Source organism: Myodes glareolus, chromosome 16 (genome assembly GCF_982192425.1).
Source record: "Myodes glareolus chromosome 16, mMyoGla1.1, whole genome shotgun sequence".
NCBI classification, from domain to species: domain Eukaryota; kingdom Metazoa; phylum Chordata; class Mammalia; order Rodentia; family Cricetidae; genus Myodes; species Myodes glareolus.
The window spans coordinates 50,930,283-50,952,781 of record NC_142041.1 but is presented as its reverse complement, the minus strand read 5'-3'; the positions used below and the strand labels follow the sequence as shown (position 1 = coordinate 50,952,781).

At 43.0% G+C, this 22,499-nt stretch overlaps 1 pseudogene; it reads right to left on the bottom strand.

The window, feature by feature from the left end:
- LOC125390868 (wee1-like protein kinase 2) lies at positions 1–4,960 on the bottom strand (annotated as a pseudogene).
- Between the last annotated feature and the right edge of the window lie 17,539 nt (positions 4,961–22,499).

The window sequence follows — 22,499 nt, the reverse complement described above, 5'->3', positions numbered from 1 at the left end:
CTATAAGAGATTTCTGAAGGCTATATGGCAGAAAGCCTGTCCAGTGAGAAATGAGTTCTTCTCAGGAAGATTCCCCACTGCTAAAGCTTGAAGACTTCCTGCTCCTTCCTTCATCAGGCGTCTTGTGCTTCTTGTCTCGGTACGGGCCCCAGAGGTTTCGGGACCGCTGTGGTGGATGTCTCTCTGAGGAAACTGGGCCTGCTGAACTTTGCTCAGGCCACTTGAGGAGGCTGTAAAAGTCATCTGTGAGCTCCTGAAAGATGTCACGAAACTTCCTATGTGAGACTGCATATCACCATGGATGAGTAATGACTCTGCTCCTGAACCCATTGCAATTGTTAACCACAAGAAAGAGATGCACTGGGAAGGCATTGCCCATGCTCTTCCAAGACCTCATTAGTTGGGAAGCAAGGGAACATCCTTCAACTACTCTGGGTTTGCTAATTGATGTCACATTTACCCAAGTCACCAGTTTTATACATCACACCAGCAGAGAGAGAACAATCAGCTTCAGTTTTAACTTCTTTGGGTCATCACTTTGCATCTTATGACACATAAAATTGTTGCTGGGTTTGATGTCCAGAGTTGTGGATGGCCTTACGCCCCAGGGAAATCTGTAGAAGGATGCTTTTGAGTTGGACTCTTGAACGTGGTTACCAGGTATAGCATTAGCATTTTCAAATACAGCAACTCGCAAGCTCCCATCCTTATTTACTTTGATTGATCACATGATCTTCTTCTGCAAAGGAAGAGTAGTAATGTACCATGTGGGGTTGATGGCTAAGCACCACATGAACATTAACTTTGTGTAAAATCAAACTTTGAATTGATAATCCTGGAAGGGTTTCTGTAGAGCGCTTTATTGCATAAATGCATCTCTCCAGCCTCTTAATGCACTTGTAGACTGTACCAAATTCTTCAACTTTAGTTTCTTCTACTTCCAAGAATTCTTTCTTATAGCAGGAAGTCATATTAGTTTTTTTTGTAGAACACTTGCCTTAGCACGCAGTCACATTCGGTTTTGGTTTCCCTTCTGCAATTTCTTTAAGCTAGTTCAGGGCTTCCTCTTTGATTGAAGGAATAATGTTCTATAGGACTCTGGAGTGAATGGATTGATATTGACTAGAGGTAAAGAAGTCTTCTTATTGTTGAGGCAAGCAGGCATGAGTCTCAGATGCTTAGAGCTTTGGACAGAGACCTTCTTGTTGAAGAAATCTCTGGCTGGCTCAGCACCGTTAGGAGTAGAAGGGTTTTCATTGGATCTGCAGCTTGCTCTGCTTATGTAGGACTGGTGTCTCCAGGCAATTGGGAGAGTCTGAAACTGGAGCCTGAAGGTTTGGATCTGGACTTTTCTTGTCTTTCCTTGTTTTTTCTTGTCCTTCTGAGAGGCATTAAATTCATCTCTGAGGGGAGTAGCCTCATATCTCGTACATTTTTGCCTCAAGGTCTTCTTGCTGTCTTCTGCCCATCATTCTGTCTCTTCATCAACAAAAGGGTAAGCTTAATTTTATATTCACTCCCTGGTTAGCCCCTCTGCCATCTCGGCAAAGGGCCTTACAGTGTGGACAAGAAGGTCTCTGAGTAAGTAACACTAAATTCATAAAGGAAAGGAGGAAAACCAAAATAAACCCCAGCATTTTCCACAACTTCAGCCTACCCTTCCTCCTACCAATCAACAGCTATTGACCTGAATCCTAAATAATAAGTGTGAGATTTTGCTGTATCATCAGCCAGGGTGACTCATACTATCAAGGATTCTCCATGATCCACATCTCACACTAAATACTGTTTACAACGAAGGGATGATGAATGTAACAATGCATCTTAAAATAGACATGCAGTGTCTTTGGTAGGAGAGAACCAGATTTTACCCAATAGCATTCTAGCATCTTGGAGGTCAGTGTTATGGGCTGATTGGTGTCTACCTTATATTTTTAGCTTCATCTAAGTGTTTCCTTCAAGAGGCTTCCTTAAGAGGAGCATTTCCAAGTCATTGTGCATTAGCTTTTTTTCCCCCCAAGTAGAGTTCTGGGAAACTATTTAGAGCCCCAAGGATGCAATCCCCTGAGAATCCCATCCTGAAGCATTTGTAGTTGTGTCCTGAATAAACATTTGCTTTCATTTCAGATGTCAATAGGTACTTATTTTCTAGGCAGGGCTTCCTCGCTGGCTCTGGGGTGTCTGATTTCTGTGCTGGTTAATATGAAGGACGGAAAGCCCGCAGCAGCTGGAGGTCCAAACAGGACCACACAATCCACTTCTCTCCGCAGCATGACACACATAGTAAGTGCTCAATGAAGATTTGCTATAGAAGTGGACAGATTCTCAGATAAGAGACAAATCAAATTGCAGAGAAATATCCAAAGTTTGAAGTTTGACACAGCATACTGTGCAAAGGGAGTTCGTAAATTACTCATAAAACAAACCACAGGTGGCTGAAATACAGGATAGTAATTTTTGTAGGCTCAGGTGGTTTATGCAGTCTTCAGCATCTCTTGATGGAATTATAGCCCCACAATTCAAATAGCTCCTGCTTCCTTGAAACACATGTAGCGTGGATATGAATTCCAAATCCTGGCCTTGGTTGGCACTGTGTGTCTTTACTACTGAACTCTTCTGCTGCCCAATGAAGTCTCTTGTTGGCACCTTCAGTGTTAGGGATCTTGATTTCAGATTAACGAAAACACAGGCACACGCAGAGATTTCTTTGTATTACCTTGCTTTCTGTATTTAACTTGATAAAGTTATACACATTAAAGTGTTACAGATTGTTCTGAGATTCTTTACTGGGCTGGCAATGTTGCTCAGTGCGTAAAAGCACTTGCTGTACAATTCACTCAGGACCCATGGTGGAAGGAAAGAGTTGACCACTAAAGGCTGTTCTCTGACCTTCACATGTGTGCTATGGGATCAGTGGTATATGTAAACACACACACATGCACATACAAACATGAACACATACATGCACACACACACACCATATACTTACCCACACACATACTAACAGTAAGTAGTGTAAAACAATTTTAAAAATAAGTTCATTTCTCTTATCCGTTGGCTCTTGCACTCTATAGAAAATAGAGTGAGGTTAGTGATGTTCCGTTGGCTTAAGTGTCTGCACACATGGATGCCCTTAATCTCTGCACACAGAGACAGTGGGAGAAGCTCCTAGGTAGTAGGAGATGATGGACCCTCTCGTTTTTTCGTCTCTTTTTTTTTTCTATAAGATGAATTCCAACTTATAGAAACGTGGTGTTGTTTTGGGTCCTCTCTCCTATGCTATCTGATGCGTGCAACCAGTATTTCACAGGTGTAACTGTACAGCAGCTCAGTGGGGCTTGTGTCCCCCCTGCTATTGGATGGTGTACCAGGAAAGCCTCATTACGTGTGTTATATTTACTCTTAGACAATAAAGAGTGGAGAGGGAAATCTCTAGTTCCTCAAAATAGTTACTGTCCTATTATTAAAACATCGACTGGTTAGCATGAACCGCACTCACCTGCCATCCTTGGGTCCCCGTCTAAAGACGAGCATGACACTTTAACTTTCTTTGCTCTATCAGCTTCATCTCCATCCTTCTCTGTGCTACCCTGTGCACACACTGACTACACCCGGATCTCGGTCCCAGCGCTTGATTTTTCTCAAGTTAAAATGGAAGATTGCTTGGAAGGAGCATCTCATTTGCCTAATGCCAATTGGTTGTAGATGTTCAGAGATGTGTAAGGATGACTTTCTGGAGCACCTTCACAGTCTCCTTAAAGACTTACCTGTGCTGGAGTTCTATCACCTTTAATAAAACAAGCAGCTCTCTCGCGGACTGGCTTCGCTGTGAGGCTATTGCTTCTTGTTTCAGATTCTACCTCTTTTCCAGATCCTTTCTGAGAAAGTCTCTCTAAGGTGGTGCCGTTCAGAGCTGCGGAGTGGCAAAACATTTATCTAAAAATTTGAGAGAATAATGTCATTAAAGAAAAACTATTTTCTTTCCCCCAAATAAAGATGATTCCATCTTAACTTCTGAAATGAACACATTTCATTTACTCACTTAGCCCTTCTAGGTCTACACAGTTTCTGTCCATCCCCAGGGGCAGATGTACCACATCTCACTGTATACATTATACACTTCCAGAAAAACGTAACTGAGTTCCTGAATTAAAACAAGCTATTTCCTTGCTAGGTGTGTGTGTGTGTGTGTGTGTGTGTGTGTGTGTGTGTGTGGTGGCAGAGGGGGAGGGAGTAGGGATGTCAATAACTATCCCGTTGAAGGTGGGGACAGTGAGAATGTAAGGGAAAGGACACATGGCAGTGATTTTCAGGGAGGCAGGAGTGTGACATGGTCTTACTGTACTGCCCAGCCTGGCTGAAAACCTCCAGCTCCATTGATCCTCCTTTCTTAGGCTTGAGCCACCACTACGCCCCACTGCTTGAGTGCTTTTGAAAGAAAAACCCATAGGACCCTGTGGTTAGTTATTGTTGTTATCTAAGTTATTGTTGTGCTTATTTTTGTTGTTGTGCTGTTCAAACTTTTGAAATGATAGGCTCCACAAACATCCAGGCTCCTGGGCAAAGAGCTGCTTCCTCTTATTTGTTCTAAATTGCCCTTTATACTGATGATCCTATTTAAAGCAGAAGGTCTATATGCCTTTTAAAGGTTAGGGCACTGTTTAGCCAGACACCCAAATATTTATACACAGAGAGCTACACGAGTGTTGTCTGATTAATGCTTGTCTTCTTGGGAAAGCTGCGAGGAATGTCAACACGCACTACGTTATTCCTGCTAGAAATTCATCCGTTTAGTTTAACTCGCGTGTAACAACACCTGGAAGCCAGGCGCTGCTTGCTGAGTACTGATGCGGTGCTGCTGTAGCTCGTTCATGAGGAGGGGTGCTGCTGAATCTTCTGCATACCAAATGGGGGGCTCAGCATAAAGTGGGAAGTTTAGGTGCTGCTGGAAATCTTTCATAGGTGATGGGTATAAAGGGGAAAATGCCTCAAGTCTCAGGGAAACCCTTGTTTGGACAAGAAGAACCTTTAATAATAAAAATTGAATTGGAAGTTAAAACTGTGGTCCTAATCACGTGACTTGCATTAGTGCCATTGGGATTTCCTGAAGCGCTCTGGATGGCACTTTGAAGCAGGCCAAGGAAGGGCTGAAGAGAGGCTGAGCTTCACCAGCTTGTCTGGCATGTCTGCGTGCACCCCCCCACTTCTCTTCTGATGGTTGCTGCTGTCTTTTAAATTGCCTGTTGTTACATGACTTTTGTTTGTGCATTTCCTTCCTTTTGGAAGTTTCTCTTCCCCTGGCTGTTGTTTAGCCTGTGCAGACCCCGTTCCTTCCATGTCCCCCCTTCCTGCTCTCTGCCTACAACGCTTCCCTGCCAGGTGGCCCTTTTCATCGGAAGGTATGGAGTTTTGCAATGTGAGGCAACTTGGAGCCCCTGCACTCGTCTTTTCTTGCTAGAGGTGAGGCTGAAAAACCCAACACGAAATCTGCTGCGTTATTTCATGAGTCACCCGGAAAGAGGGACTCTCAATTGAGGGTCATGCAGAGCATTTTCTCTCTTTTTAAAATTATATATATATATATATATATATATAAATTATATATAAATATACATACCATATTCTAATTATATATACATTTAAAGGGGCTTGTTTACTTTTATTAATTTAATTTATTTTTTGAGATTATAATATAATTTCACCTTCCCTTTCTTCCTTCCAAACCCTCCCATGTGTGCTACTCCCGATCTCTTTCAAATTCGTAACCTCTTTTTCTTTTAACATTTTAGCACATCTATGTGTTTACATGTATATGCATAAATAGACACACACACACATACAAAATTCTAAGTATATAAATGATTATTCCATATAATGTTGCTCATATATATGTTTTCAGGGCTGGCCATTTGATATTGGACTCCAAACTGGGGAAGACTATATCTTACACTCCCTGACTGAATTCCTTCATTGCCTGTACTTATTTGTGGGCAGTTGAGGCCTCGTGAGATTTCTCCCTTCTATGTTAGCATGTCATTTTCTTTATGATTGATGTGAGAGAGCCTGACCCACAGGTAGTGGGTGGTCCATCCTGGGGCAGGGGGGTCATGGTCTGGCTGAGCAGGTTGGACAAGCCATGGAGAACAATCTGATACGCAGGATTCTTCTATTCTCCTGTGGTCTCCTCCTCTAGTATCTGTCTCGCCTTCCTTCCAGGACTGACTGTAAAGTATAAGGTGAAGTACAGCTTTTCATGCCCAGGCTGCTTTGGTCACGGCGTTTATCAGAGCAACAGAACCAAGCTAGAGCACTTGCTCAAGTCTCGCAGAGGATGACTGATGGAACCCTAGGAAACCACCGCTCTCCATCTTAGTGTGGAAAGAGACTGGGTGACATCGGTTGTTCAATGTCCACTCCATGCAGAAGAGATTTCCAAATACTCCAGCACAGAGAAGAGTACCAGGAGAGCAGCCCACTCGGGCTTGTGTGCCCGTATGTGCATTCCTATACTGTTGGAGAGCTGCCGTTCTCACCCACCTGCTCTGTCCGCTGGAGCTACAATCAGGACTTTCCTGTGAGTCTTTTTCCTTTTCTTTTAAAAATGTTTTGACGAGGTATTACTACATAACGATGAAATTGACTGTGTAGACCAAGCTGGTCTGGACCCTGCTGAAGATCCTCCTGCCTCTGCCCTACTCGTGTTGAGCTCTCAGACATGGCCCCTCACCTGCCTTGCTCTTCGTTGTTTCTTTTAATATGTGACGAGACCGTCAGGTTCTCTTATACCCTTCCTGCCCTCGTTACTTGCACCTGGGTTCCTTATGCCATGTGGTTTACATGTCTCTCATCACCCTAGAGCCTTCATCTGGGTGATAGCAGATTAGGGCATACCACTTCATACCATATAGATGGAAAATCTCTAGTATGTAGCCTGATCTGGGTTTTGATTCCATGCTACTTCTCATCATGTGTGTGTTCATGGTGTTGGTTTCCACCCATCTGGTTTGAGTCATTTCTCATCACGCACGTTCATGCTGTTTGTCTACACCAATCAGGACCACCTGAGACCTCCAAGTCTCTTCCTGCCAAGAAGCCAGACCCTCTGAGCTTCTCTTATCACAGAGTCCATATAGGTCTTACAATTGCTTATATAAAATCTAAGCATTTTGATGCATGCCTGTCATCCTATCCCTTGGTGAGCTCAGGTCACACCATCAGGAGTTTGAATTCGTGTGCCTGAAGCTATGAGTCTGGGTCTCAAGAAAATAAAAGCTCCTTTTAAATATTCCTGGTTTTGTATCATTTCCCCAGCTCTCTGGTTGCTTTCTAGGTTACTAGTTTCACCCTTGTTCCTGTACATCACATGTGTGAATAGCTTCCTACTGGTGAGCAACTGACATTCATCACTGAGTAAAAATATTCGTGTGATTATTAACCATCCATAATCCTGTAGTGGTGTCTGTGCCCGGGTCATGTGCTCCAGAGTGGAATGGAGCACACCCCATCTGGATTAGTTACGATTCATTGACTTGCAATCACTAGACTCCTTTGGAAGAACTCCGTTGTAGCTCATAGAGGTATAGGAAGAATGCTGTTTTCCAGGGACACGGGACTACCAGGATCTTCCATTTACCTTTCAAAAAGAAAGTTTATCATTTTGCCTAAGACCATAAACCTAGTTTCGGCCAAGATTTGACTCCAGGTTGCCCATTGTTTTGTAACTTTTTTTTTCTTCTGGATCTCTAGTGCTGAAGGAAGAGGGGACTTACTCTGTTGGGAGCACCATTTCACCTGTGGCAGCATCATGAACTCAAAGGTCAACTTTATTTTTGCAAATAGCAGTTCTCCAGTTTTACAAAGTAATACTAACAACCAAGAAAACATTTTTCAACAAAATGTATTTTATTGACATGTATTTTATTGAAGAACAGTTGACAAGTTTTACTAGTTTTTTTTCATGGTGTTGTAACACAATAACCAATGAGAGGTACCTTATAAGGAAACTGATTTCTCTCTTTATCCTGGTGGCTGGTGGATTCATGTGAAAAACCAAAGATTGGTGCTGAAACCCTAGTGAAGACCTCCTGGCTATCTAGCAACATGGCAGAAAAGCAGAAAAAGAGCAGCCATGTACTAAAGGGCCAACCAAGTCTGCTGGGAGGATTCACATTTAAACAAGTAGAGTTCCAATGCGTTCTCTCACTAAACTAGCATGGGGTGATCCATGACTTGGTCACCTTTCACTGGGACCCGCTGCTTGAAAGTTCTACCTCAACACCATCTTACTCGGGAACTAATCTTCTAGCACATGAAAAAAAAATCACAGAAAAGTACTGAATAGTTTATATAAAACAAACAGCTATGGATTGTTCATAAGAGACCATATGTTACCCATAGACAGATGAGCTTTGGCTTACCATGGTTAAATCTACCATTTTATATTTTTTGATGGTATGCAAGTGATATGCATTCAATTGAAGCCATATTTTGAATTTTGATATTTTCTGGAGCATTAATATGTAGACAGTACCCTCTTAACGTATGTTGTCCGATATAGTAGCCACGTCTGCCTATCAAGTTCTTAACGTGTAACTTCTGCAAGGGAGACATTTTGAAATATAAATGAAGAAGATAAACATGGCTAGTGGCTTTCATACTAGCCAGAGGCTTTAGACTATGGGGGTTAAAGTCGTGTCCTGGTAGGGCCCGAAATTGTCAGGTATGACTTCCATGAATTCTCTATTTGAAGAATTATTAATAAGAAGCTATTCCTATGCTATGCCAGCGTAGTTAACCAGGTAAGAAAAAAAAAAAAAGCAAATCAGCCAGTTTTCACATTTAGTAGATTTAGAATCAATGGTCGTGGGATGAAGCATGCTCCCAAAGCAAGCTTTTCTGTTGTGAATATACTCGCGGGATCAAGTGGATGCTCCTTACGAGCCACTGCGCCAGCCGTGGTGACATACCACCAATAAAGACAGCAGTAAACAAGATACTGTTTGTGAAGGTTCTTCTCTTTTCCCTGACTACTCACGTGTGCAGTTGCATTTTTTGTAAGATTTCTGAAATTTCATTTACATTTTAAGAATGTAATAATTTAAAAATATCCGTTCTGGTTTGTTTGCCTGTCTCTAGTTAAGTTGCAAATGATGTAGGAGCCAACCGGGGAATCTTAAATCTTTCATTAGCACAGGCTGCTCTCTAGAGGGCCTGTGACTTGCACTTTGGATTTATTCCAAGTCCAGGAGGATATTTTTCGACATTCCTAAAGACAGAACCAATTCTCTTAGTCGTTCATGGGCCAAGAGTCTTGTCTGTCCTCTTGAGAACAGGACTTGGGCTGCGGTGGAAAGAGCTTTGCACAGCATCTGTCCCCAGCTTAGCCTTGCCTCCCTGCTATTCCTCGGGGCCCAGGTTGGTTTCACAGTTGATCTGATCCAGGATTTCATAATGGCTCCAAGTCCCCGAGCAGAAGTACCTTAGAGAAGGTATAGCTCCCCACGGTACAGCTTGCAATCCCTTTCTCCTCTCTTCCACCAGAAGAGCAGGTTAGTCCCGGGGCCTAAATACAGGTTTGTGCCCTAGGAGAGTGAGAGAAGCGGTGACAAGCCAGACTTTGTGTTTTCTCCTCCCTCTCGTTTCCCGAGGCTAAGGGTAACAGCACAGATTTCCTTGGGGGTGCTTTTAATTTAGATGGAGTGGGGAGTGGGATGTGTGTGAGCCCCAGGAGGCGCTGTTTTCTAGGTTCTTTGCCACAGCAGGCAGTATGTTTGGGCCTGCTGCGTATCCCTTGTCAGGACAGGACCCCGCATCACCCACAAGAGGGCAGCAAATGATTTCCAATCTGGTTTTGACGCCTTTAAAAACATCATTTTGCTTTGCTTCCAGAGAGCTTCGGTTTAGTCAAGAAATAAAAATTTGCAGCCGATGGGAGGAATGGGACCTGGCTTTCATTTCTCCGCACATTCTTGTTAGCACAGCTTATCACTGGAGCGTGGCAAGTGTGGGCTGGTGGTCTCCCGTTCCGGGGAAGGGTGGAGATCGCGCCTCTTTGTATGCTCAGCTTTCGAGGTCAGAGTTTATTCCCAGGGAAAGGAAGGCTTTGTGCACTGCATTTGGTAGAAGCCAAATACATTTATTGTTTTAGTGCCCCTTGTTCCTGAAGAGCCTGCACACTACACCAATTATTAAATTATTAGATGCTAATCAATTGATAATTTCCTTCTACCTTGGAGGCTATAGAAGGTATCCCGGAGGGACCTTTTCCTTGTTGATCATAGGGTTGGACGTTGTCCTGTGAGTGTATATCACCTCTCCTGTGTTTCCATCATGGAAGGCACAGACAGGTCCAGGCTGAATTATGAGTTTGGCCCTTCCCTGACATCCTTTCATTTCCCCTCTCTCTGTCTTTCTGTCTCGTGGGAGGGTCCTTCTATAGTCTCCACATTCAAATCAATGAATATTTATTAGGTACTTCTACAGGAAAAATCACTGGGTACATGCCTTCCGGGACATAAAATAATACCCACAAAAAAAAAAAAGAACCCAAACGTACGTATTAGATATGTGTGCTTAGTTCATTGGCTGACATTTCATTATCCCCCAAACAACCCTATAAAGTAGGTATTATTTCTAATATACAAATGGAGAGATTGAGGCTGTGGGATGTTAAACAATTTGTCACCTAGCTTGTCAACAGGAGGAGCAGGAACTTGAACGCAGACCTCACTGACTATCCCTAACCACACTGCTCTGTTCCTAGAAAGGCATTTAGTACCAAATATCATCAAAGTTAACGCAGGAGTCCTCTGATGTGGGTGCAGATAGGAGGTTTCTAGGGAGTTTTTAAATGCCAGGGTCAGCGTCCTGTCCAACAAGGTAGGCTGTGTGTGTGTGTGTGTGTGTGTGTGTGTGTGTGTGTATTGGAATTTCCAGGCGTTCTCATTTTGAAAAGGTTTCCAGGTGATTTTGAATCGGGGTTAAAATCCCTGCTTTGATGTATTGGAAAGAATGCAGAATATGAAGTCCAGACATGAAAAGAAAGAAAGGAGTATGTTTGTGTGTGTTAGGACTGCTTGTCGGAGTTGTTCGGCCTTCCTTAGTGAGTAGGTGTTTATTCCTGTAAGGTGAACACCTCCGTGCAACGGTCCCCTCATCTGACAACAGTTACCGCTCGCTTGTTTTTAAGCATGTCTTCACGTACCACAGTTCCTAGTTTACTCACCCACAGTAACTTTTCTTAGTGCTATGATTACCATTAAATGCTAATCATATGAGCGGGTTCACTGTCTATCTCACCACAACTTAGTTAGAACTTAACCTTGTCATCAAACCTAAGGTATGGCATGTTCTAACATACCACATGTATTACATATGCTAAGAGGTAAAGGAAAAACATGGCCACCTAACTAATCATCCCAAATTGTGATTTTTGCAGAGATATAAAATGTGAAGAAACACATATCTTAAAGCTAGCAAGACAGAGTGTATTTCAGTGGGTGCATGACAGAATTCGTGGCATTTTTATTCTGCAGCACATGCCCATATACCGAATGAACATTGTCGTGAAGGCAGATTAAGAGAGAGATCTGATCTCAAGGATTTGCGGGTATGCAATTGCTTTCCTACTGTTTTGGTAAAGATGCCAAGTGTCAATGTATTGGCACCAAGTTTTTCTAGAGGAAGAGGAAAGTGTTGCTGACAAGGTGCACAGCAATCTTATTGCCCTGGCTACTGGTCATCTAAGTCAGGAAGGCAAAGGGAAAATGGGCATTTTCTAATAATTCTATGATGGCTATAATTAGCTCATCATCGTGTTTTGTTTTGACTGGTAGAATTCTTGTCTTAGCTGTTGGCGCTCCTGGAGAAGGAACAGCAAGCCCACTGTTGGGACAAATAGCAAGACAGACACTGGCCTCAATGCATCGCAACTATTGGGGAACAGGTTCTGCATCCTAACTTCTTAACCATAGCATCTGATGCAGAGGACGTCAACCGTGAAAGTGGTGGGAGTGGACCTATGAGAAAAATGAAGGAGACAGGTGAACCTAGGGAACTCCATATAATATAAATGAAAAAAAAAAGTTCTTCCTACATAGACCTTCACATGTGGTGGGAGATGAGCCCAGTTGTGACAGGGAAAATGTGTGAAGTGGAATTGTGACAAGCTCACTGAGAAAAGCTTGCAGGGTGTTAATAAACGGCGAGAGATTAGGAATAGGGAGGCTGCTGTCTGGAACTGGTTTCTCAGACATTTATGTGCACACAGGGATTCTGTCAAAGTGAAGATTCTTATAAGACTCGTAAAGGCCTGGAGATCTGTATTTTAACAAAGTCCCTGGTATCGTAGAGCCCTTTCGTCCCAGGAGACTCTTCCAGAAAGGAGAGGCAGGGGGCAGGTTTTATGGAAGAAAAGAGTTTGTGATACTCAGGGGTGGTGCTGATGAGCACGACAAACATGGTCCTGTCTCTTTAAACCTCACATTCAATTTTTTTCCTAGTGTATTAGGATTCTGTTTCACTAACAGCCTCCTTCTGATGATCTCAGAGGGAAGCAGGGAACTTCCTAATTTTTGAAACTACTTTGAGATTGTGAGCAGATGTTTCTGCCATCCAAAATTTGTTTTGAAGATTGACGTGATGCTTGAGGACCCCTAAATTGTCAAAGATGAGAAATTCTTGAACACACTAAAAGAATATCCCTTGCTTAGGACTGCTACTTATTCTCATTTTCCTTAAAAGTCATGGCTTTCATTTTCCCAGCTAAATATAGTAAAAGTCCGAGGTTCGGGTGGTTCTTCTACTTTTAGAATCTGCTCCGAGACCTCCCTGCCCAACACCGTCTGCCTGCATCAATGAAAACGAGGACATTACTTCTTCAAGGTATGGCTGAGGAGGAAGCTGTTATTGAAGAACGAGGGAGAGTGCAGCTAGTGACAACTGGAAAATTCTAGACTGAACACTGCCTTGAGAGAAGAGAGAGAGAAGAGCCAAGAGGACAAAGAGAACAGGATGAGCCAAGAAGTAAGAAGAACCAAGAGAGAAAAATAAACCAAGAGAACCGAGAGAGTGCGTGGACAGAATGGCAGGGTTATATAGGAAAGAGAAGCTGGGGGAAGGGAACAGAAGCCCCTAGGCTGGAGAAGTTTTTGGGTGTGTGGGGTGGTGGAGAAGTTTGGGGAGGAGCCATGTACACTGAATGAACCTGGCAGCATTTTGCTATGCTAATAGGTACTGCAGTTAACCAGTTGTCCTGGGTTTCTTTGGGATAGGACACAGGGTTCCAATGGATCCGTGAAGGAGGGGCAGATTTCTGGCCTTTACTATAGCTAAACAGAGTTCTGTGTCTCTACCCAAGGTTGCTTGGCTCCCTTCCTGGTGAGAGGTATAGACGTGAGGGAAGGGCCTACAGACCTATGGGTCCTCTCCACCTCCAGCCCCAGCCACTGTTCAGACAGCGGCTATCTCCTGCTGTCTCATCTCCATCAGAATCTGGGACATGACGGTTAAGATCCCTAAAGGAAGTATTTCGAGCCAACTCGATGGTCTTTGTTTATTCTAGTTATTCAGGTGTCTGCTTTCCAGGCTTTATGAACTGTGGCGTGATGTCTGTGCTGTATAGAAAGAGTTGATTTGCAACACTCATTTGCCAGATAATTGTTTTCTTCAGTCTTATGTTGCTGTGAACCATGCCATGGAAAAACTAATACAGTATCTCCTTCTTCTATTGTGGTCTAGCTTCGATAAGGAAACATGATTTCAGATCTTATCCAAAGCCCATGCAAACCACTTTGGTTCGGAAAATTGGTCTGTAAATCTTATGGAGTCCAGGATTTTCTTGGGCACTTACATAGTTTCAGGTGGGCCAAGAAATATTGATATAGTCTGCCCTTAAAATTACAACATGGCTTTCTGAGTCCAGCTGGTAATTGCAAAGGCTAGAAATATTATGAAATGGGAAGGAGGGGTTCTTAGATACTGTGAGCTCTAGGAGAACTTCTGTACTGAGGATTGAACTTAAGGACTTACGTATGCGAGGCAAACACGCTCCCACTGAGCTATGTCCCAGGCCTTTTAAATAGTGAGACAGAATCTCACTATTTAACCTTGAACTTGTGATCCTCCTTCGCTGGCCTTCTGAGTGACTGGATACAGGCCTCTGTCACTGTGCCAGGCTTAAAAAAGAACTACTGTGTCATTTGCATTGGGGTTTTAAGGTCAGCCCTCTCTGATGACAAAGCAAGCATATGTTGTCCTCTGCCTGGCCTTCATCAGGAAAACTTTATTTTCAAAAAGTATGTTGTGCAGGATCCAAAGCTAAAGGCAGCTGGCTGGATTAGCTTGGTGAATGGCTGCACCTGCCATATTTGGTGGAGTTGAGTGGTTTGGGGTGCATATGGTAGCTAGGTACAGAGAAAGCAACAGTTGTATCCACACTGCTGATGCCTTGATTTGTTAGGGAATAAGACAGTTCAAACTGCTCACATTACTGTATGTCCCACTCATTCTTGGCTTTGTGTAACCATCAGATCATGTATTTCCTTCAGCTGACCTAGAAATAGGTCTCATTCTCACTGCCCACTGGAAAAACCAGGCTCAAGCGAAAGAGTCTCTAACTCTCTCCCATAATGGCATTGGAAGGATTTGCCAATAATCCTACTTTAACATCACCCAAAGTTACCTAGATGACCCCCACCTCCCACCTCCTCGATCCGATATTGCTCTTCTGTCTTGTTCCCCAATCCTTTTATTTTCTCTTAAGAGATTCAGAAAGGGTGATAAGGATAGAAGGAGAATGAGTAGAAAGAAAACCACAAAAAAGTCTGTGTAAACCCAGGTAAACGCAATAATGTTGTTTCGCTATGATTTTCCAGGCTCCAACATATATAAACAATTTTTTTATGTATGCAAGTGTTTTGTCTGTGTGGATTTAGTTCATCACATGCATGCCGTGAGCAAGGAGACCAGAAGAGAGCATTAAATCTCTGGAGCTGGAGTTGCAGATGCTTGTGAGGTAACCTTCGGGAGCTGGGAATAAACCCAGATCCTTTGGAAGAGCAGCCAAATACAGGGTCATCTTTCAAGCCCCTCATGAACATTAAGAAAAGAAAAAAATTATAATTATGTGTCTGCCTGTGGGGCTACTGGCAGTGAGATCAGGATTTATCCTTATTGCTTGTACTGGATTTTTGGAGCCCATTCTCTTTGGAGGGATACCATCCTCAGCCTAGATACAGTGGGGAGGATCTTGGTCTTGCCTCAAAGCAATGTGCCAGAATTTGGTGTCTTCCCATGGGAAGCTTTACCCTCTCTGAGGAGTGAATGAGGATGAAATGAGGGGGAAAGTGGAGGGAGCAGAGCGGGAACTGGAATTACTATGTAAAATGAGAAAAGATATATTTTTAAATAATAAATTAAAAAATTATGTGTCTGCCTATGTGTCTGTGTAGAGCCATGTGAACATGAGTACAATTGTCCCCAGAGACCAGAAGAATGCCTTGGAGTCTCTGGCACTAGAGTTACTGGTGGTTATGAGCCGTCTGATGTGAATGCTAGGAACCAAAAATAGGTACCCTACAAAAGCACTATGTGATTGGAACCATCGAGCCACCTTTTTATCCCCTAAAGATCAAGAAAATGTTTAAATGTGTGTGTGTGTGGGGGGGGGAATGTGCTAGTGCTTTTGAATGCCAGAACATAGGATTCCATGGAGCTAGAGTTGTAGGCATTTTTGAGCTGCCTAGCATGGGTACTGAGAACTCAAGTAGGGTTCTTTCTTTGCCTGTTCAAGTGGCATGGAAAAAATAGGTGAAGGAGAGGGTATCTGGGGCTGCAACAGATTGTGGTGGCGTGGATGACACAGGTCACAAGGAATATACTTGTCTCCAAAGATAGGTCTTTGTCTTCTGTCATGACATTCAGACATGATATGTATTTTTTTTTCGTGATATGTATTTTGTCTTTTGTTTTCTTCAATTATAAGGAGCCAGACTTTCGGGGAAGCACATCTTCAACTTCGTTAGTTCTGCTCTGCCTCCAGGGTGAAGATGCTGCTGCTGCATGCCTTTCAAAACTGGGGACTGAGGTAACACAGACCCTGGCTCTGGAGAAGCAAGGATTCCTCCGAAAATCTTCTCTAGGAACTTGGCTTTGCAAGGCAGCTCGTCTCCTTCCTTTGAAACTGGGCTTATTTGTTAAGCAAAGGCAGCACCATTACATCTTGCTGCTGCTTGGAGCAAACATCAGTAGCAAATGATCCTCTTAAGCAAGTGCAAGTGGCTGCAGGCAATGCTGGGGGCTAAAAGTACAGAATGGACTAAAACCAAAACAACTGCTCAACCTCAATGCCACCAAGCATCAGAGGGACCCTTCAGAATACTGATGCGGGGAAGGCTTTTCTTACAGACAGCTGATGGATTGGGAAAGGGGCTGCTTTCCATATGAGCAAACAGCTCACATTTGGGGGGCACCAACTCATTACTTCGGCTTTCCTCATTGTCTGGCTACAGAGAGGCTCAGTTGCTGGGGACCTGGCTGAGGCTATCAGAGGTGTGGAACTAAGCTAGAAAGGAAAGTACCCTATGTACACGCTGGTAGTATTCTTGAGCCCAAATGGTTCATTTCCCTTCCTAATGGGAAGTCCCTATCGCTGGGTGACCTGCCTGTAATTCCAGCACTCAGAAGGCTGAGGTAAAAGGATTGATCTCAAATCTGAGGCCAGCTTAGGGCATATAGCAAGACCCTGCCTCAGAAAAACCAACCAGAAACAAATAAACCACCATCAACATTTTACCCTACATATTGCTAGGAAAAGTTGTCTGTGTTTTGGGTTTGGAAAAAGAAATCCTTGGTTAATTTCTGTGCAATCCTTGATCAGTCTTAGCACTCCTGTCTGTTCCTTTAGGGATTCTCTTTCTGATAGAAGCCTAGGGTAGGATAGGCCTCACTGCCCAGAGAGGAAGACTGATGCCCAGCTGCACCTGTGTTCCTAGGTTACTAGGGACAGCATTAGCGGGACTTCACAGGTTTCCATGCTCCTCAGTCGTAAAGTGTTTGTGGATTGCGTGAGTTTTAGATGACTGCAGTAGTGGTCCACAGGACTTGATGGTTTTGCTTCGTTCCCTTTCAAGTGGCATCGTTAGGATCCCGTTTCCTTCCCAGGTTGTCTGGTTTCCAGCTCATGTTGTTTCTCCTCCTGCAGCATAGGTCTTCTGGACAAACCACCAGTTTCAGTTCCTGGTCTATTCCTACCTCCAGATAAGAAGGGGGTTCAAGGACTTTAAGGTTTTGGAGCAGATTGCCTTTGGCATGATTCCTGTCCTGACATCACGCCCCAGTTCTGGTAGCTGACATTAGGTGGTGACCCTAGGACATCTTACACTGTGCCATAGGTGAGAGTGGAGTTTCACAAGTGCCCTCTCCAAGGCTGTAGGAGCAGTAACAATTGATGGGGAGAGAGACTCTTTAGTTGGTCCAAACTGTGCAAGGATTCGTAGGAAGATAGCTTTTGCGGGTTGTTACCCATGCTGGGGTAGAATGCTGTGTGATGTGTTGTCTTAGCCCCACTCATGAGCCTGTCTATAACCCTAGAAAGCTTACTGATGCACAAAGGTAGACTAAGGTTGAATAGTTTCTTTGGTATTTCATTGATGTCCTATCTGGGATGAATAGATGTTTGCTCATGTCTCCCTAGGAAATGTCACACAATGGGAACTAAATACCCATTTACTGTTAACACCTTATAGAAAAAAAAACATTTGTGTTAATTTTCTCTTTAGTTTTTCTTTAAATTTATTTATTTATTAAAAATTTCCACCTCCTCCCCGCCTCGCTTTTCCCTCTCCTTCCCCAGCTCCCCCTCCCTTTCTAGTCCTAAGAGCAGTCAGGGTTCCCTGCCCCATGGGAAGTCCAAGGTCCTCCCCACTCCATCCAGGTCTATAAAGGTGAGCATCCAAACAAACCAGGCTCCCACAAAGTCAGTCCATGCAGTAGAATAAAAACCCAGTTCCATTGTCCTTGGCTTCTCAGTCAGCCCTCATTGCCAGCCACATTCAGAGTGTCCAGTTTGACCACATGCTCCATCACTCCCAGTCCAGCTGGCCTTGGTGAGCTCCCATTAGATCAGTTCCACCGTTTCAGTGGGTGGATGCACCCCTCGTGTTCCTGACTTCCTTGCTCATGTTCTTCCTCCTTCTGCTCCTCATTGGTTTTTGTATTATTTGTCTATGCTTAAAATTTTCTTTCAACAATCTTAAATTTAGTTTCATTCTTCCAGCAAAGAAGCTGTGCTCTTACTAGACTCTAATCTGCTCTCTTTCTCCCTGGGAAACTTTCACTTGTTGATGGTTTAGGAAATTTTCTCTCTTCTGTTTCCTGTAGAGACTGAATTTCTCCTATGTTCCACATGTCTCCCAATCTACTGCCTTGATAGATAATATGATCTCTCAATTTTTGGATCAAACTCAGAATGTACATCCATGCATGCATCCATGCATCTGTCCATGCATTCATTTACCCATCGGCCCATGCATCCATCCATGCATCTGACCATATATTCATCGACCCATCTGCCTATGCATCCATCCATGCATCTGCCCATGCATCTGGTCATGCATTCATCAATATGTCCATCCATCCATCCATCTATCCATCCATCCATCCATCCATCTATGCATTCATCCATCCATCCATCCATCCATCCATCCATCCATCCATCCATCCATCCATCCAGAGTTAATGAAGGAGTAGTCATGGCATTCTAGGCATTATCTTCTGTGTTGCCCTTCAGAGATCACATCTGCCCTAGAAAGCTGGATTTCCTTTCTGTGATTGTTATAAGTCCGCCCTTAAAGTCTGTTGAGAGGATGCAGACATAGCCCAGACATAGCTTTTCATTCCTGATGTCAATTCTTTCTAGTTTCCCTGTTGCATTGTACCTTTACTGGGATTTGTTTGCCCACATGTGACAGAATCCCGAATTCAGTTTTCATTTTTGTTGAATCACTTTGATCACTGCCATGAACTGTTTAGTTCACATTTAAATCCAATTATTATTATAACGTCACAGAATTCCTTTAACTTTGATTATTAAGACATAGGATCAGGTTAAAATAAACACGATGTCATTATACCAGTATGTCCAAATTACTTCAAAGCTGTATATCTAGTTCCTATTATTTCCACTCTACTTTTGTCTTGATAAATTTTAATACTGTATCCCAAGAGAAATTTTGTACCATTTTGTCAAAATATATTTTCAAGATTTGTATGAATGGGAAAAAATGAAGTAAAAATTGTCTTACTGATTCACTTAAGGGAATAACAAAACTGGAGGGGAGACTGTTCGGTCCTCTCACTACAGATGACTCAACAGGTGATTATGCTGGAGCTTTGCATAATCACATTGTTTAAAGTTTTATTCCTTGTGAAGCTATGGGTATTCTCAAAAAAAATAAAATGAAGAAAAAGTGTTGCAATATTTAAGAAACTTAATAAAACTATTTGGTTTATGGGAGTAGGAAAAGACATGTGGTAACGTGGAAATCTGGTGAAATAAATTTTTTCTTACTTAAAATGATAAAATATATCATACATTGGCACAAATGCAACAGAAGTACTAAACTGAGCGAAATGGTCCAAATGAGGAACATTGGAGGGAGAGGAAGTTAGCACATTTTGAGGAAGATTATTGGAATAAGGGTAGCATTCTAGACAAGGTCCCTGGGTTGCAGTGAAGATTTGAAGACGAGCAGATCCCACAGGTATAGTGGGCACTTTTCAGTAAGTGTCTAGACAGAGTGTTCTAAATGAGCCCTGGGATGGTTCCTCTGGGCAGACTTTAGATGCGGTGGCTGAAAGGCAGTCCGATTACCACCAGTCCTCCTTGCTTCACTCTTCAGCAGCTCCATTTTCTAAGTGAAATGTTTCTCTCAGTCAGTCTTTGATCTGCACGCCAGCTTCGCATCGGATTGCGTGCCTGCATTCCTTTCCTCACTGTAGCATCTGACCTTGTTTCTTTTGAACCACATGTCCCTTCACATCTGAATGATGACATTTGAACACGCTGTCTTGACGCTCTCCCTATGGTGTCCTGTGCTCCTACTCCCTCTAGGATAGGACAATGTGGAGTTAAAGAACCCCAAGCATTTATTTCAGGTGGCAAGATAAGGCGAATCTTTCTTATATGTTCCATGTATTAGGGCACACCTGAGGAGACACCCTTAAGCATATACACGCAGACAGACACACAGACAGACTGATGTATACATGTGTGCATGTGCACGTGTATACACACTCATGTCTTTAAAATGCTCCACATGTATTTACTTAAAGTAGTTATATATGGTGTTTAGGAAACTCAAAATTCTCTGTGGGCCCTGTTTGATTTAGTTTCTTTAGCTTTAAAAAGTAATTGTTTACCCAAGACCTGTCTATGTCCGCTGTTTTCAGTGTTCTCTATTATAGCATGGTATATGTTATTTATTACGGAATAGCACTGAAGTATGTATATGGTCACAATCATTGATCTTCATCAAATTTAAAATTATATTGGGTTCTACTTGTTAAGCACATACTAACGGAACAGCAGTTTTCAAACTTGGCTGCCGCATCCCAGGATCATCTAGGAAGCTTGGATTTGGTGTCCTAATTCCATACCCCAAACTGACTGCATGAAACTCTCAGCAGATAGTATCCAACCATCATTTTTTTTTAAAGTTCCTTGCATGATTCCAGACTAGTGAAGGCTGAAAACCCTGATGTACAGCCTCACTGTGGAGATCTTGGTCTGCGGTCCTACAGGCAGTGTGGGGAGTTACTGGTAGCTTGTAGGAACTCTCGAGTCCCATCTCATTCTTTCTGAGTTTGCATTTTCTCATTACCCGAAATTTTTCTATGTGCAAAGTTGTTGGAACATACATCAGTAATTAAAGACTGAGCACGCTGCTAACCATTTTACCCATTTCTACATAAGTGATTGATTAAGTAATCATAGTACACCGAGCAAGCAAGGGATCAGTCTATACTGTTTACAAAGTACTATTCCAGTATGATTTTAAGAGGAAATTGGGAGCCTGTGCAGGTCAAGTATTTCCAAATGGGGTCAGTCAGGATTGGAATTCTGGTGTCTGTCATTCCAAAATTGAACCTTTCCCGCAATGCCACACTGTTTCTCAGAGTAGTTTTTGGTGTTTTTACATTAAACCAAGTAAACAATACATCCCAAGTCTTCACCGTACTGATAAAATATTTGAATCCAATTATCAGGGGTGGAATTAAGGGTGGTTAGTTGGTGAAAGAGGTAGTTGGGACAGTTGCCCAGTGAAGCGAAGAGTTGTTTTTCCATTACACATGCAGAAAGCAGGGAACAAGACGAAAATATTCCCCCTTGGCTGTGAGTGAGTCCCAGGGGACACAGTGAATATTCATTTTAAAGAGGGAATATTCTCAGTTAGTTATACGGGGACTCTAGTGAGCCTGACTTCAGGTAATGGGTCTGAAAAAAACCACAGCTGCCTGTAGGGTAGCTTCACGTGATTCTGCAAGCATTCTTGTCTTCTTGTCTGCCTCAGGGGCATCATTCTGAGGCTACTTGTTCGAAGATTTTCTGTAAGCAATTCACAAGGACTGTGGGAGCTGGGATGTGAGGGATATTTGACGTGACTGGGAATGTGCTTAGTGATGTATTTTGTATGTACTGCTATTATTCCAGCTAAATAACAGGAATGGCCTGTCACGGTAGCTCTCTTCTACGCGCCTAACTCTCAGCTCTCTTGTGGTAGTTTCCTTCCCAAATCCAAGTTAGTTTTAGTGGATCATCTCTAAGCTATATTAAATAAAAGAAAGCGAAATCAGAGAAACAAACCACACCTTTTCATCCAATCCCAAGTCGTTGAAAATCATGAATGTGCAATCGCCTTTCAGATCACTGTTTACAACGTGGGTCTTCGGACACATCACACCTTATTTCATCAGCACCGTCTCTTTGGACATTCCGCTTTTCTGATTTTACCTGGACATTGTTTTCTATAAACCTTTGCTCTGAATGTAGGACTTTCTAAGGTAGAGACGGTGTGTCAAAGACTATGAGGGCTAAGATTAGAAGGGAACTGTATTCATTTACGGCGGAAAATGCAATTCATCAAAAAGATGACCCATCAACACATCCATTGCTTTTCGCACAACAGTACAGACATTTTGAAGGCTCCTTATACTCGCTGTAAAATCACGGTCTAGACAGCTTCTACCAGTGTGCGTTTGTGCTAGCGGTAGAGCTGGAAGACCAGCTGTACCTGCCTGCTGACAGAGCATCAGCGGGATGGAATAGTTAGCAGGAAGATGGTGGCAGGATGGGGCATGAGCCCTAGCTAGCTCTGCCCCTTTGGCCTTTTGTTAGGAGCAGTCACTGGTGGTCAATATTTTCTATAAAACCAGAACTCAAACCAAACCAAACTAAAAAATAACAATAGCAACAATGACGATAAAAACATCACTTGTAAGCT